This window comes from Monodelphis domestica, chromosome 3, assembly GCF_027887165.1.
Source record: "Monodelphis domestica isolate mMonDom1 chromosome 3, mMonDom1.pri, whole genome shotgun sequence".
NCBI classification, from domain to species: Eukaryota; Metazoa; Chordata; class Mammalia; order Didelphimorphia; family Didelphidae; genus Monodelphis; species Monodelphis domestica.
Genome location: NC_077229.1, coordinates 80,263,605 through 80,276,822, shown reverse-complemented (window position 1 = coordinate 80,276,822; position 13,218 = coordinate 80,263,605). Strand labels below are relative to the sequence as shown.

The 13,218-nt window shown below is 53.3% G+C and overlaps 1 protein-coding gene across 3 annotated transcripts in view; it reads left to right on the top strand.

Annotated features, from left to right (window-relative positions):
- Window positions 1-5,603: 5,603 nt before the first annotated feature.
- The window catches only part of ARID3A (AT-rich interaction domain 3A), a 92,351-nt gene continuing 84,736 nt past the window's right edge, over window positions 5,604-13,218 (top strand). For 2 of the 3 annotated variants that reach the window (XM_007489388.2, XM_007489386.2), the window contains exon 1: window positions 5,908-6,109. The gene's annotated coding sequence lies outside the window, so the exon portion shown is untranslated. Of the gene's footprint in view, window positions 5,639-5,907; window positions 6,110-13,218 lie in introns of those variants that run through there. The other variant, XM_056822262.1, reaches the window with a different exon arrangement.

Sequence of the window (13,218 nt, the reverse complement as noted above, 5' to 3'; positions counted from 1 at the left end):
GGCATGGCAGAGACTCCACATAGGCCGGCTGGCTTGTTGTGCCTGGCCTCCCTCCCGCTGGAGATGGTGAGGATTAACAAAATGGCAGGGAGCTGGGCTGACTGAAAAGCTTCTGGCCCAGGGCCTAGACCAAAGGAGCTGCTTTGGGAATACCACAGGAATGAATGAAAGAAAAAGTGAGAAGTGGATGGAATGAAGGAGGGGAAAGGCGTGAATTAATTGACCAAGGCCAAGGAGCTTTGTTTTCAGTCACCATTTAGGCAGAGAATAACCCTTCAAAGTCTCTTCCTGGGGAGCAAAATCCTGGGGAGTAGCCTGGGGTCACCTAGGAAAAAGCATGGGGGCAACCGTGTGGCTCAGTGGATTGAGAACCAGGTTTAGAGACAGGAGGTCAAATCCAGCCTCAGACACTTTCCAGCTGTGTGACCCTGGGCAAGTCACTTAACCCCCACTGCCCAGTCTTTACCCTTACACAGAATTGATTCTATGTGGGAAGGGAAGGTTAAAAAAAAAGTAGGGCCTAGAATATCAGAACAGAAAGAGGGAAGAGGCCAAAAGACAATGGAGATAGGTACATTCTGTGCTCTAAGGGACCTCGTAGCTCTAACATTGTCTCTTAGAACACAGGATGTCACAGCTGGAGTCTGGGTCTTTAGAATAGAAAATGTCAGAGGTAAGAAAGAGCTTAGAACAGAGAATATCAGAGCTGGGAGGGAGCTTAGAACAGAGAATGTCAGAGCTGGGAGAGTCCTTAGAACAGAGAATGTCAGAGCTGGGAGAGTCCTTAAAACAGAGAATGTCAGAGCTGGGAGGGATCTTAGAACAGGGAATGTCAGAGTTGGGAGAGACCTTAGAACAGAGAATGTCAGCTGGGAGGGAGCTTAGAACAGAGAATGTCAGAGCTGGGAGAGACCTTAGAACAGAGAATGTCAGAGTTGGGAGGGAGCTTAGAACAGAGAATGTTGGAGCTGGGAGGGAGCTTAGAACAGAGAATGTCAGAGATGGGAGGACCCTTAGAACAGAGAATGTCAGAGCTGGGAGAGACCTTAGAACAGAGAATGTCAGAGCTGGGAGGGAGCTTAGAACAGAGGATGTCAGAGCTGGGAGGGAGCTTAGAACAGAGGATGTCAGAGCTGGGAGGGAGCTTAGAACAGAGAATGTCAGAGCTGGGAGAGACCTTAGAACCGAGGATGTCAGAGCTGGGAGAGACCTTAGAACAGAGAATGTCAGAGCTGGGAGGGAGCTTAGAACAGAGGATGTCAGAGCTGGGAGGGAGCTTAGAACAGAGAATGTCAGAGCTGGAAGAACCCTTAGAAGACAGAGAATGTCAGAGCTGGGAGGAAGCTTAGAACAGAGAATGTCAGTGCTGGGAGAGTCCTTAGAACAGGGAATGTCAGAGCTGGGAGGGAGCTTAGAACAGGGAATGTCAGAGCTGGGAGAGTCCTTAGAACAGAGAATGTCAGAGCTGGGAGGGAGCTTAGAACAGGGAATGTCAGAGCTGGGAGGGAGCTTAGAACAGGGAATGTCAGAACATAGCATGTAGAATATCAGTTAAAAAGGACCTTAGAACATAGTATGTCAGAGCTGGAAGAAACCTTAGAGCATTAATAATCCTTGCCACTGAGTGGATCTGTGGATCTTGGCTGTTCTAAGCTAAAGTAGGACTAAAGTTGACAAGGTGTCAACACCAAAATGGTGATCCCACTAAAGCTGGGGCTACCTGGCTGCCTAAGGAGGGGTAAAAAAGCCCAGGTTCAAAATGAGCAGGCCAAAGATTCCCAGGAGCCTTTCAGAAGTGGGGAGACCCAGACTCAACCAAACACAACATAGCCCAGCGGAGTTGGGAGGACTTTTAGAACATAAAACATAGAATATTTGAGCCTAGATTTGCATTTGAACACAGAAGCAAAATGGTCTGAGCTATGAAGGAACTTAGAATTTAGAATGTCAAAATGAGACAGGACCTTTCAGATAATCAAATCCAGATCCTTTATTTTACTCTCCAATAGAAAAAGGAAGTTGCCCATTTCCATTTTGTTCAATTTGAGCATCACTTATTTAGAGCCCACTATGTGAAATGCCCTGTGGTCCATGACGGCTACAGAAATGGGAAATTGGTCCCACCTCTGCCCCCAAGGAGACTACAATTGATTGGTCTAGTGATGGTCTATGCACAGATAACTAAAATGAAATGCCAGTTATGGTTGGGGCATGGGAGAAACCCAGACAAAGAAATTCAAAAAGGGAAGGATTTTCCCCTAACTAGGGGAATTAGTGGAGGACTAAAATACGTGACGAGAAGAAGGGAGTGTGTTCTAGGCAAAGATAGATTCAGTGACAAGCAGAGATGGGAAAGGGGGAAAACAAGAAGGGAGGACATTGCACATTCTGGCAAGATGGGGAAGGGTTTGGTGGTCTTATTTGGGAGAAAGAAGGGTAGTATGAGGTAAGGCTGGAGAGGTAAGATAAAGAGAGACTGTAGAAGGCTTTGAATGTCAAATCAAGCAAGTTTTTATTTTATCATATAGATAGACTGGAGAGTATCTAGGATGGATTGAAGAAAGAGAGGCCAATTAGCAAGATATAAAAACAGTCCAGGCAAGAAGTGAAGGAGGCCTGATTAACCAAGTTGGAGAAGGGGTGGGGGGACAAGGAGGAATAAGAGAGAAAGGAGGAAACAAAACGTCAAAATGTTAAACTGGACTGACAGATGACAGTACCAGCAGCTGAGAAAGGAAAGTTAGAAGAAGGTAATATATGAAGTGGGAAGGGATTTGACTTGTAGACATAGTGTGAGATGGTCTGCATTCTAAGGGTCCTCCCAGCTCTGACATTCTCTGTTCTAAGGTCTCTCCCAGCTCTGACATTCTCTGTTCTAAGGACTCTCCCTGCTCTGACATTCTCTGTTCTAAGGTCTCTCCCAGCTCTGACATTCTCTGTTCTATGCTCCCTCCCAGCTCTGACCTTCTCTGTTCTAAGCTCCCTCCCAGCTCTGACATTCTGTGTTCTAAGCTCCCTCTCAGCTCTGACATTCTCTGTTCTAAGGTCTCTCCCAGCTCTGACATTCTCTGTTCTAAGGTCTCTCCCAGCTCTGACATTCTGTGTTCTAAGCTCCCTCTCAGCTCTGACATTCTCTGTTCTAAGGTCTCTCCCAGCTCTGACATTCTCTGTTCTAAGCTTGCTTCCAGCTCTGACATTCTCTGTTCTAAGGTCTCTCCCAGCTCTGACATTCTCTGTTCTAAGCTTGCTTCCAGCTCTGACATTCTCTGTTCTAAGGTCTCTCCCAGCTCTGACATTCTCTGTTCTAAGGTCTCTCCCTGCTCTGACATTCTCTGTTCTAAGGTCTCTCCCAGCTCTGACATTCTCTGTTCTAAGGTCTCTCCCAGCTCTGACATTCTCTGTTCTAAGGTCTCTCCCAGCTCTGACATTCTCTGTTCTAAGGTCTCTCCCAGCTCTGACATTCTCTGTTCTAAGGTCTCTCTCTGCTCTGACATTCTGTTCTAAGCTCCCTCTCAGCTCTGACATTCTCTGTTCTAAGGTCTCTCCCTGCTCTGACATTCTCTGTTCTAAGCTCCCTCCCAGCTCTGACATTCTCTGTTCTAAGCTCCCTCCCAGCTCTGACATTCTGTGTTCTAAGCTCCCTCCCAGCTCTGACATTCTCTGTTCTAAGGGCTCTCCCAGCTCTGACATTCTCTGTTCTAAGGTCTCTCCCAGGTCTGACATTCTCTGTTCTAAGGGCTCTCCCAGCTCTGACATCCTCTGTTCTAAGGTCTCTCCCAGGTCTGACATTCTCTGTTCTAAGCTCCCTCCCAGCTCTGACATCCTCTGTTCTAAGGTCTCTCCCAGCTCTGACATTCCCTGTTCTAAGCTCCCTCCCAGCTCTGACATTCTCTGTTCTAAGGTCCCTCCCTGCTCTGACATTCCCTGTTCTAAGCTCCCTCCCAGCTCTGACATTCTGTGTTCTAAGCTCCCTCCCAGCTCTGACATTCTGTGTTCTAAGCTCCCTCTCAGCTCTGACATTCTCTGTTCTAAGGGCTCTCCCAGCTCTGACATTCTCTGTTCTAAGCTCCCTCCCAGCTCTGACATCCTCTGTTCTAAAGTCTCTCCCAGCTCTGACATTCCCTGTTCTAAGCTCCCTCCTAGCTCTGACATTCTCTATCCTAAGAGTTCTCACAGGTGTCATATTCTACAGTTAAAGGCCTATTCCAGGTCTGACAAGCAGCAGGTAGCCTGGGTTTTGTGGGGAGCAAAATTGATCCCCCCAAGCCTGAATCTTTGATCAACGGTCACTTGCCTTCTTGGGCAGGCCCCCTGGAACTTAGAAGGGGGAGTAAGTTGATTTCAACCTGGCCTCTTCCTCCACAAATTCATTTTCTTAGGGCTGGAAGTACTAGTCATCGGTTACCATAGATGTAATAATAAAGAAATAAGCATTTCTGTAGCAGCTCCTCTCTTTAAAACAACTTACTTTTTGTCTTAGTATCAATTCTAGGAGTGGTAAGGGGTAGACAATTGGGGTTAATTGTTGCCCAGGATCACACAGCTAGGAATTATCTGTGGCCAAATTTGAACCCACATCCTCCAGACTTCAAACTTGGCTGTGCCCTTAGAGACCCACTAATGTGTGTTAGACACTGTTTTTAAGTGCTTTTAACAAATATCTCATTAGATCCTTACAAAGACCCTGGGAAGTAGGGGTTATTATCACGCCCATTTTACAGATGAGGGACTTGAAACATGGTCAATAATTTGCCAGGGTCACATATCTAGTAGTAAGTGGTTAAGGTAGGTTTTGAAGCTTAGAAGGTAGCTTTGGGGGGGGGGGAGGTCTCGAGACTTTATCTTTGCAAGCAACCCTTCTGTGACTTGCAGCTTTAGTGGAGACCCTGAGAGGTCTTTAAGTGGACCGTCCCAGGTAGTTTCTATCAGGAGCAGCCCTAAGAGGGTCACCAGCTGCCGCCTCTCGGAAAGGAGGGGGGACCTTGGCGCACAGAGGCTCGGTAGAGACCCTTTAAGTCCACCCTTTATCGATGGGGAAACTGAGGTCCAGAAAGGGGCAGTCCCGCCCAGAGGGTCCACCTCAGAGCCCGCCCTGAGCCTGGAGTCGGGAGTGAGGGCACTAGTAGCTGCATGACCCTAGGCAAATCTCTTAACTTCTCTCAGGGTCACTTTCCTTCTCCATAAAACGGCGGCGCGGCGGTAAAAGCGCCTACCTCCCGGGGCTGTCGTGTGGATCGAAGTAGATAACACATGCAAAAAGGGATTAGCGCGGCTGAGTGGCACCTAGTAGGCGCTTAATAAATGCATGTTTCCTCCCTCCCTTCCTTCCAACCAGAATTCTGGCGCTACTCCTTCCCAATCCGCCGGCACTTTACCTTACAACCTAGCCGCGAGGGCCCAGGGAAGGTTGGCCTTCGGGAGTCCTCCTCCCCCTTCTCCTCCGGCTGTAACCCAATTGGGCACTTTGTAGACGGTCCCTAAACCGGGGAGAGGGGGGGGCTGGGCGTTGGGAGGGGAAGGGGGCGTGTCCTCTGGGGCGACTTTAGTATCTTTCTTTTTTAAAAATTATTTATTATGATTTAAAGGGGCCGCAGCCCTGGATCCGGAGCCTCCAACCCCCTGTTGCCGACCGGGCGGGGTGGGTCGGCGGCCGCCCGAGGGGTAGCTGTGAGGGGCGGGGGGGGGGGGGGGGGGGGGGGAGCAGTCACAGCGCGACCCGAGGGGGGGGGGACGGGGGGGGGGGGGCGGTCGCACGCCGCCGCAGCTCTGATTCAGAGGATAGGAATTTGCATCTGATTGCCTCCGTCGCCCAATGATTCGTCCGCGGGGCGGGGAGCCCGCCTGGGGCCGAGGAGGGGGGGGGGGGGAGGTGAGATACTGCGCGCCAGGAGAAATTTACCAATCCGGCCAAATCGGGGTGGGGGGGTCGGGGGGGGCGCTGAAGCGCGCACGGGTTGCAGGGCAGGCAGGAGGCAGGCGGAGAGCGACGGCGGCGGCCAGGCCAGCCCGGGCCGGGAGAGCCAGAGGAACCCGAGGGCGGCGCGGGACGGACGAACGGACGGACAGACTGACGGACGGGCGGGCGGGGCATGAGCCTCCCTGGAGCACGGTAAGGCGGCAGCCCCGCGAGCCTGGGAACTGGCGCTGGGGCGCGCCTGCACCTTTAAACCTGGGGCTCCGCGATCGGGGGTGAAGGACGGTTTTCCCCAAAGTTGAGCTTGAGCGGGGGAAGGGAGAGGGAGCGGCTGGCCCTTTAAATCCGGAACTCTTCTGTCCCGCTCCCTACTACCTCTTATCCTTCCAGGCTGACTGGAGGGGGGGGGGGTTGGCGAAGGGGGCAGGCGCCCCGAAGTTACGCAGGGAATGGGGGGGCGGGCTACTGGCCCTTTAAACCCGGAACTCTTCTGTCCCCCTCCCCGCTCCCTCCGACCGTTCCAGGGTGACTGGGGGATGCTGGTGGATTGGCTGGGGTCTCCCCGAAGTTACTTAGGGAGGTAGGGGGAACGGTTGGCTGGCACTTTAAATTTGGAACTCCCTTTCCCTGGGGTAATTAGGGATAGCCCCCGGAGTTCGACTACCTAAATACGGGACTTCCCTTCCTCTTGCAGTTGGCAAGGGCCCCCGAAGTTGGGCCGGGGCGACTGGCCCTTTAAATCCGGGGCGCCCCACTTAGGGCAATTGGGGAGCCTTCTCTCCTACCTTCCCTCGTGCAAACACCCTGCTGAGTCGGACTGGCAGGGACCGGGAGGGGAGGGGGCCCGGCTCCCCAGGCAGTGCCCCACCATGGGCCCTCTTGTGTGCAATGTGGTCGGGGCCGCTCGGACCCGGGGAAGCAGCGGGGCCTGGGCTGATGCCGCTGCTCCTCCTCGGCTGCTCTGAGCGGAAATCCTGTCCCCCGGGCGGCCGGGCCGAGCCGAGCCGAGCCGAGCCAGGCTGGGGACTGGGGGGTGGGGAAGGGGCTCTTCGTCTCTGCTTGGAGAGGTGGCACGAACTGGGTCTTAGGGGTCCTTCCCCCTGGACTGTCCGGGGAAGGAAGCAAACACACCATCTAATACATCCACTTCTTTCTCTTCCCTTCTTTTCTTCCTCCTCTCCCCCACCCCCCGTGGGGGGCTGGGACTCGAGTCCTCTAGCAGCCCCCACTCCCACCCCCACCCCTGGGTTCTAGGCGCCTCTGAGGCTCCCAGACACGGGCGGGGCAGAGGCCAGGACTGGGTGGCCGGAAAGGGGCAGGACCCCCCACCCCACCCCCAACTGCAGAGCAAAGGGGGGTTGGGGGAATGGACATGGTCGGGAAACATCGATTGCCCCCAGCCTGGCCCCTGATGGCGGAACCTGGGGTGGAGTGGGAGGGGGGAGCCTCTCTCTCTGTCTCTCTGTCTCTGTCTCTGTCTCTCTCTCTCTCTGTCTCTGTCTCTCTTTATCACTCTCTCTGTCTCTGTCTCTCTGTCTCTCTTTGTCACTCTCTCTGTCTCTCTCTAACACACACACACACACACACACACACACACACACCGGGAACTCTCACATATTTCTCACACCCGGATCCACCCCACCACAAAGAAATACATAACCACAAAGCTTACTCTCCCATCCATAGAAGTCACTGCCATTCAATCAACAAACATTTTTAAAGTAGTTACCAAGTGCCTGGTACCCTCCAGTGGCTGATACAGGGGGATACCACGGGAAAGCAAAAAGAGCCCCTGGCCTCAAGGCGCTTACATTTCCCAGTTTGGGCTCATCCAAGTTACCCTATGGAGATCCACACTCCTGCAGACCCCAAATGCAAATGGCTTCTTTTTGAGAAGTTTTACAGATTGGTCTTTAGGTCATCTCTGTGTCTGTCTGTCCTTTTCTCTGTCTCTGTCTCTCTCCTTCATTTCAGTTTCCTTTTTTTTTTTTCAAGAAGCTTCCCATCAGAGCCTGGGGCTGCCCCTTCCCCTTCTGGTCTCTCCCCTCCCCCACTTTGGAGTCCTCTCTGTCCAGGGCCCTGCAGCCTTGCACAACACTTTAAATACTGGGTTTTGCAAGGGTCCTGGGGCCCCAAGCCTCGCTCTGCAGAAGACCCAGAGGGAGCTGGGGGTGGGAAACAGACCCAAAACATGAAAGCCGCTGTAACTCTCCTTCTTCCTGCCTTCCCCTTCTGCCCCCACCCCACCCCCAGCATCCAGCTGGGGCCCTCCCTCCCTGGCACCCACCTCAAAATCCTTCTGGCTTCAGCTCTTCTAAGTCCCCGGACCGAGGATGTCATAAACCGAGGGAGAACAAAGGGTTAATTGGTTTTTGGGGCCTGGAGCCAGGGGATGATGCTATGGGGGAGGTGGTGAGCCTGCTCTGTCACTGACATGGGGGGGTGGGGAGGAAGGGACCCTTTTGAGGGGATCCAAGAGCCAGAAGGGCCTTCCTTGGCCGCCCAACAAGATCCCTGGCACCCAGGGATGGCCACACTCCTGGTCTGGAGCCAAGATCCTGGCCCTTTCTTTGGCTCGCCGCCCCGCCCCCGCCCCAGGTGTACCCACAGGATGCCCAGACACACATCCAGGTTTTCTGAGACGAAGTTATCGGGCCAGGCCAGACCAGAAATTGGGGCTCAGGACTTGCCCTGCCTCGGGGACAGCTGAAAGCAGAGTCCCCTGCTCAGGGAATCCAGGCGCCTCTGATGGGCCGGGCTGGCCATTGTCACCGTTCCGATGGCCTTCGGTGGGGCATCCCCGGGCACAGAGCCAGGAGATCCCTCGGGTCAGAATCGGAGGGGTCAGAGCCAGAATCTGGCCACATCCAGCCTCGGCGTTCCCTAAAAATGGAAACCGAGGCCCAGAAAGGCGCTTCTTCCCCTCCATGGGGCTGGGCTGGGCTAGGCCCGGGCCTGTGGCTCGAGAGGGAAGGCCAGGCCTGCCAGTCAGGGCTGGGCCCTCCAAACTAGGGAATAAGGTCAGCCAGTCAGCCGGGGTGTTGCCAGACTCTGAGCGGCTCCCCTCCCCTCCCCCTCTCCCTCTCCCTCCTCGGAACCAGGCCGGCCGGTCCAGAGGACCTCCTGGGATCTTGGCTGGGGCTGAGTTGTCTCAGGGGCCAACCAGGGCGAGTGGCTGCGCCCACCAGCAATGCGTGGAGGCCGGCTGCCTGGCGACTCCTGTTCCTGGTTTGTGGAAGTGATGGTTGAAGCGTTAGAGGAAGGCACAGAGTCCTTCTTTGGACAGAGGCAGAATCCAAAAGCCCCGGGGCTTGGCCTCTCCCCTAAAGCTCTCTTCCCTGAAGCAGCCCAGCTGGTGGGCCTTGGTGTTCCCTTCTAGGGCCCCCATTTTACAGATGGGGAAACTGAGTCTCGTGGATTTAGCCCGTGGCCTCTGGCACACCGTAATGGGACATTTCAGCACAATCCTTGGTCTTTTCGTCTCCCAGCCAGCCCTGCCCTAGAGGGTTTTGAAAAGTCGCCTTTTCCTATGACTTTTGTTTTCCTACCGCAGATATTTTGGGACATCATTCCCGTTTCATTCCCCACCCCCAGCAGAGAAAGAGAGATGGTTAGACAAAACCAACCAGCCATGGCTGACGATGTATTCAGGGACCTGGAGTCCCCTCCCTTATCCAGGAAAGGAAGAAGGGGAAGACATAGGAGCTCTGGATTTGAGTCCTGGCTCCAGCACCAGCTCTGTAACTTCTTTTCTCTAGACCTCTGTTTCTTCATCTGTAAAATGGGGCTATTAACGGTCTTATCCCACGAGGCTATTTTAGAGAAAGTGCCTTGTAAAGTCCAAAGACCTTTAGAAATGGAGACTATTGGGGCAGCTAGAACCAGGCCCAGAGATGGGAGGTCCTGGGTTCAAATGGGGCCTTAGATACTTCCTATCAGTAGGACCCTGGGCAAGTCACTTTACTCCTTTTTCCTAGCCCTGACTTCTCTGCCTTGTACACAGTATTGATTCTAAGATGGAAGGTGAGAGTTAAAAAAAGAAATGGAAGTGATTATTAGTGTCAACATGATAAGCAAGAAGGAACCCACCACGATAATGGGAAGCATTTATTTATATACTTATATTTATATTACTTTGGGGTTTGTTCGAGGGCTCCACAAATATGTCATTGAATCCTTACAGGCACCCAGAGAGGCAGGTGGTAGTATTATCTCCATTTTACAGATGAGGAAACTGAGGCAAATCAAGCTTGAGTGACTTGCCCAGGGTCACACAGGTAGGAATTGTCTGTGGTCAGATTTGAACCCAGGACCTCCTGTCTCTAGACCTGGCTCTTAATCCACTGAGCCACCCAGCTGCCCCCTTTATGTAATAATAATAATAAAACCCTTACCTTCTATCTTAGAGTCAATACTGCATATTGTTTCCAAGGCAGAAAAGTGATAAGGGCTGGGCAATGGGGGTTAAGTGACTTGCCCAGGAATTGTCTGTGGTCAGATTTGAACCCAGGACCTCCCATCTCTAGGCCTGGCTCTCTATCCACTGAGCCACCCAGCTGCCCCCATTAGACTCTTTTTGTTTAACACCAGAGGGAGGCACTTGGCCTGGGGCTGCAGAGAGACAGATTGAGGTTGGGTCTTGGAAGGACCAACTGGCTGAGAATTTCATTCATCCCCAAGTAGAGGCACAGCTGCCTTAGAAGAGGAGTAGTGAGCTTCCTGTCGCTGGAGGTCTCCCAGCAGAGTTGGGATGATTCCTTGGGGGTGGGGGGGGTTGGAGGGACTTTCGAATGGCATTCACACCGAGGCCTTCCAGCCCGGGGTTTGCCTGATGCATCTTCTGCCAGGTTTTGTGTCGGCTTTATGCTTGGGGCAGATGGGTATTGTCCCAGAATGCATCTGCTTGGCCCTCCCGGGTGAGGGGCCAGCACGGAGGACTGCCCTGGAGAATGGAGAAAGCGGCAGAGTGGGTGGCGTTGGCGCGGAGGCTCTCCCCGGGGAGCTCTGGCCGGTTCTGGATGAGGGCGTTGGGAGGGAAGGCACAGGGGAGGACGGAGCATGGTGAGACAGAACCACACGGGCCACAACCCCGCTGGGGGGCATTTTTTTTCTCTTTGGCATCGTCGGCGTTTCATTTGAAGCATGTGAAAAATATCCTTTTGAGGAGGGGTCTGTCGGTGTGCCCAATGGCCAGAGGCCAGGGATCCGTGCCAAAAAAGGGGGACTGGGACTCCCCAAATTGGGAGAGATACTCGAATAAGGGATGCCGTTGCTAGGAGAAGGCTCTTGGAACATTGGCTGTCCTAGCAGAAAGGGGGCTTGGAACCTAGAACGTCACATGTCAGCGCTGGGAGGGGCCTTAGAACCCAGGCTGTCAGTGCTGGAAGGACCGGCAGAACACGGAATGTCCAATCCCAGAGGGAGCCCTGAGAAAAAATAGAAAGCAAACCCTTTATTTTGCAGAGAGGGACGCGGAGGCCTAGAGGCATTAAGGGATTCACTCTGGGTCTTAAAACAGGTGAACAGAACAGACAGGACTCAAACTCAGACCCTTCGGCTCCCTGTGCATCATTCTTGCCCCTCTCCCCTTCCTCAGCACATTCAATGATCCCCTCAGGCCTCTTTCAATGGTAAGAGTCCCCCTGGGAGACGCTCAGGGCTGGCATCTTCTCCAGTTCTAGTTTCTTGGCCCAATCTTGGGGTGGCCTTGGCAATAGTTCTGGACCCTCCTTCCTTCATGTAACTTTGACCCCAAAAGCCCCTGGAGCTGGGAGAAAGTTCTTGCCTCCCTCTGGACCCCCCAGATGCCGCCATCAGAGTCCAGCCCTTGGCACCTGGCCTTGGGACAGCCTTTAGTGACTTTGTGTGGTGCCTGAGGATGCTCCGCCGCCTCCTGCCCATCCTGGCACAATTCCACGGGTGTGTTTGCTTTGTGGCCATTTCAACCCAAGCATGGCTTTGAACACACACTCCTTGCGTGGACTCGTCTATGGAGATCTGGTTTAGTCGGGAGATGGGCTGGGTGTAGCCTCGTGCATCTGGATATCACGCGGGGAAGCCCTCGGGCTCAGCTGCAGACAGACCCTGGAAGGAACCTCAGTCTAGGCTTCTCCTCCTCAGCTGCCTTGGGCTCTCCCTGACCCCCAAGATCCCAAAGGCGAGCTCCTCCCTTAGGTGCCCTCTCAGAACTCTTTTCTCCTAAAGATGAGTGAGGCATCCCATGGAGGGAAGAGGTGCTCCCCACCCATGGGTGCCATTTGCCCATCCATCCCTTGGCCCCAGTTTCTTTGGACGTGGGTCTGATCAGCACCCTAGTGGCGGTGGTTTGGGGGTTTGGGTTCTGTTTGCTGGGAGGTGGCGGTAGGCCTTAAGGGAGTGGGTGCTGAGATCAGCATATGGGCTCCAGGCCAGATGGAAAAAGCTCTGGGCTGGGCGTCCTGACTCCCGGAGCTCAGCGTCCCAGCCCTGGGGAAGGTCGGCTTCCCTTCTCTGGCCTTTATGGTTCACAGCCTCTTGTCAGGGAGATCCCTGTGAGATTGGGAACTCCTCGAGGGCAGGGACTATCTTTCTTATTGGTATCCCCAGCCCTTAGCACGGCGCCTGACCTAGACGAAGCACTTCAGAGATGTTTATTTCACATTTTAGTTTCAAACCTTTGTTTTTTGTCTTGGGAGGCCTCGGCGGGTCACAGAACTAGGAAGGGTTGTAGGCCAGATTTGACTCCACTGGGCCGCCTCGCAGCCCCTTGTGAGGATGATATTAGAAAAGAAGTATTATTAGTTTAGAGATAAGAAGTAAAGTGGCTGACTTGATTAAGAAGTGGAATTTGAAGCTCGCCATTTATTATTTTTACACCCATCATAGATATTTATTGACCATTGACTAAAAGGCTGGACAGGAAGGACTTCTCCACAGTGTGGGTAATGTGGAGTCTCATCGGACTGGCCAGAGAGCTAATGTTGAACCCGGACGGTCAGAAGTTGTCGTTCAGTCATTTCAGTTGGTTTTGGCTCTTCGTTTGGGGTTTTCTTGGTGAAGATCCTGGAGTGGTTTGCCATTTTTGTCTCGTTTTACAGAGGAGGAAACTGAGGCAAATAGTGTGAAGCAGCTTGCCCGGGGTCACACCGCTAGTGAGTGTCAGGGGTCACGTGGGCACTCGGGTCCGCTGCCATCACCTCCATGCCCCCAAGGAGTTAGGAAGACCTGGGTTCAACTCCTGCCTCAGACATCCTCTCTGAGCCACAGTTTCTTAGCTATAAAATGACAGTAACCACACCCAGCCTACCTCCCAGGGTAATTGTGAG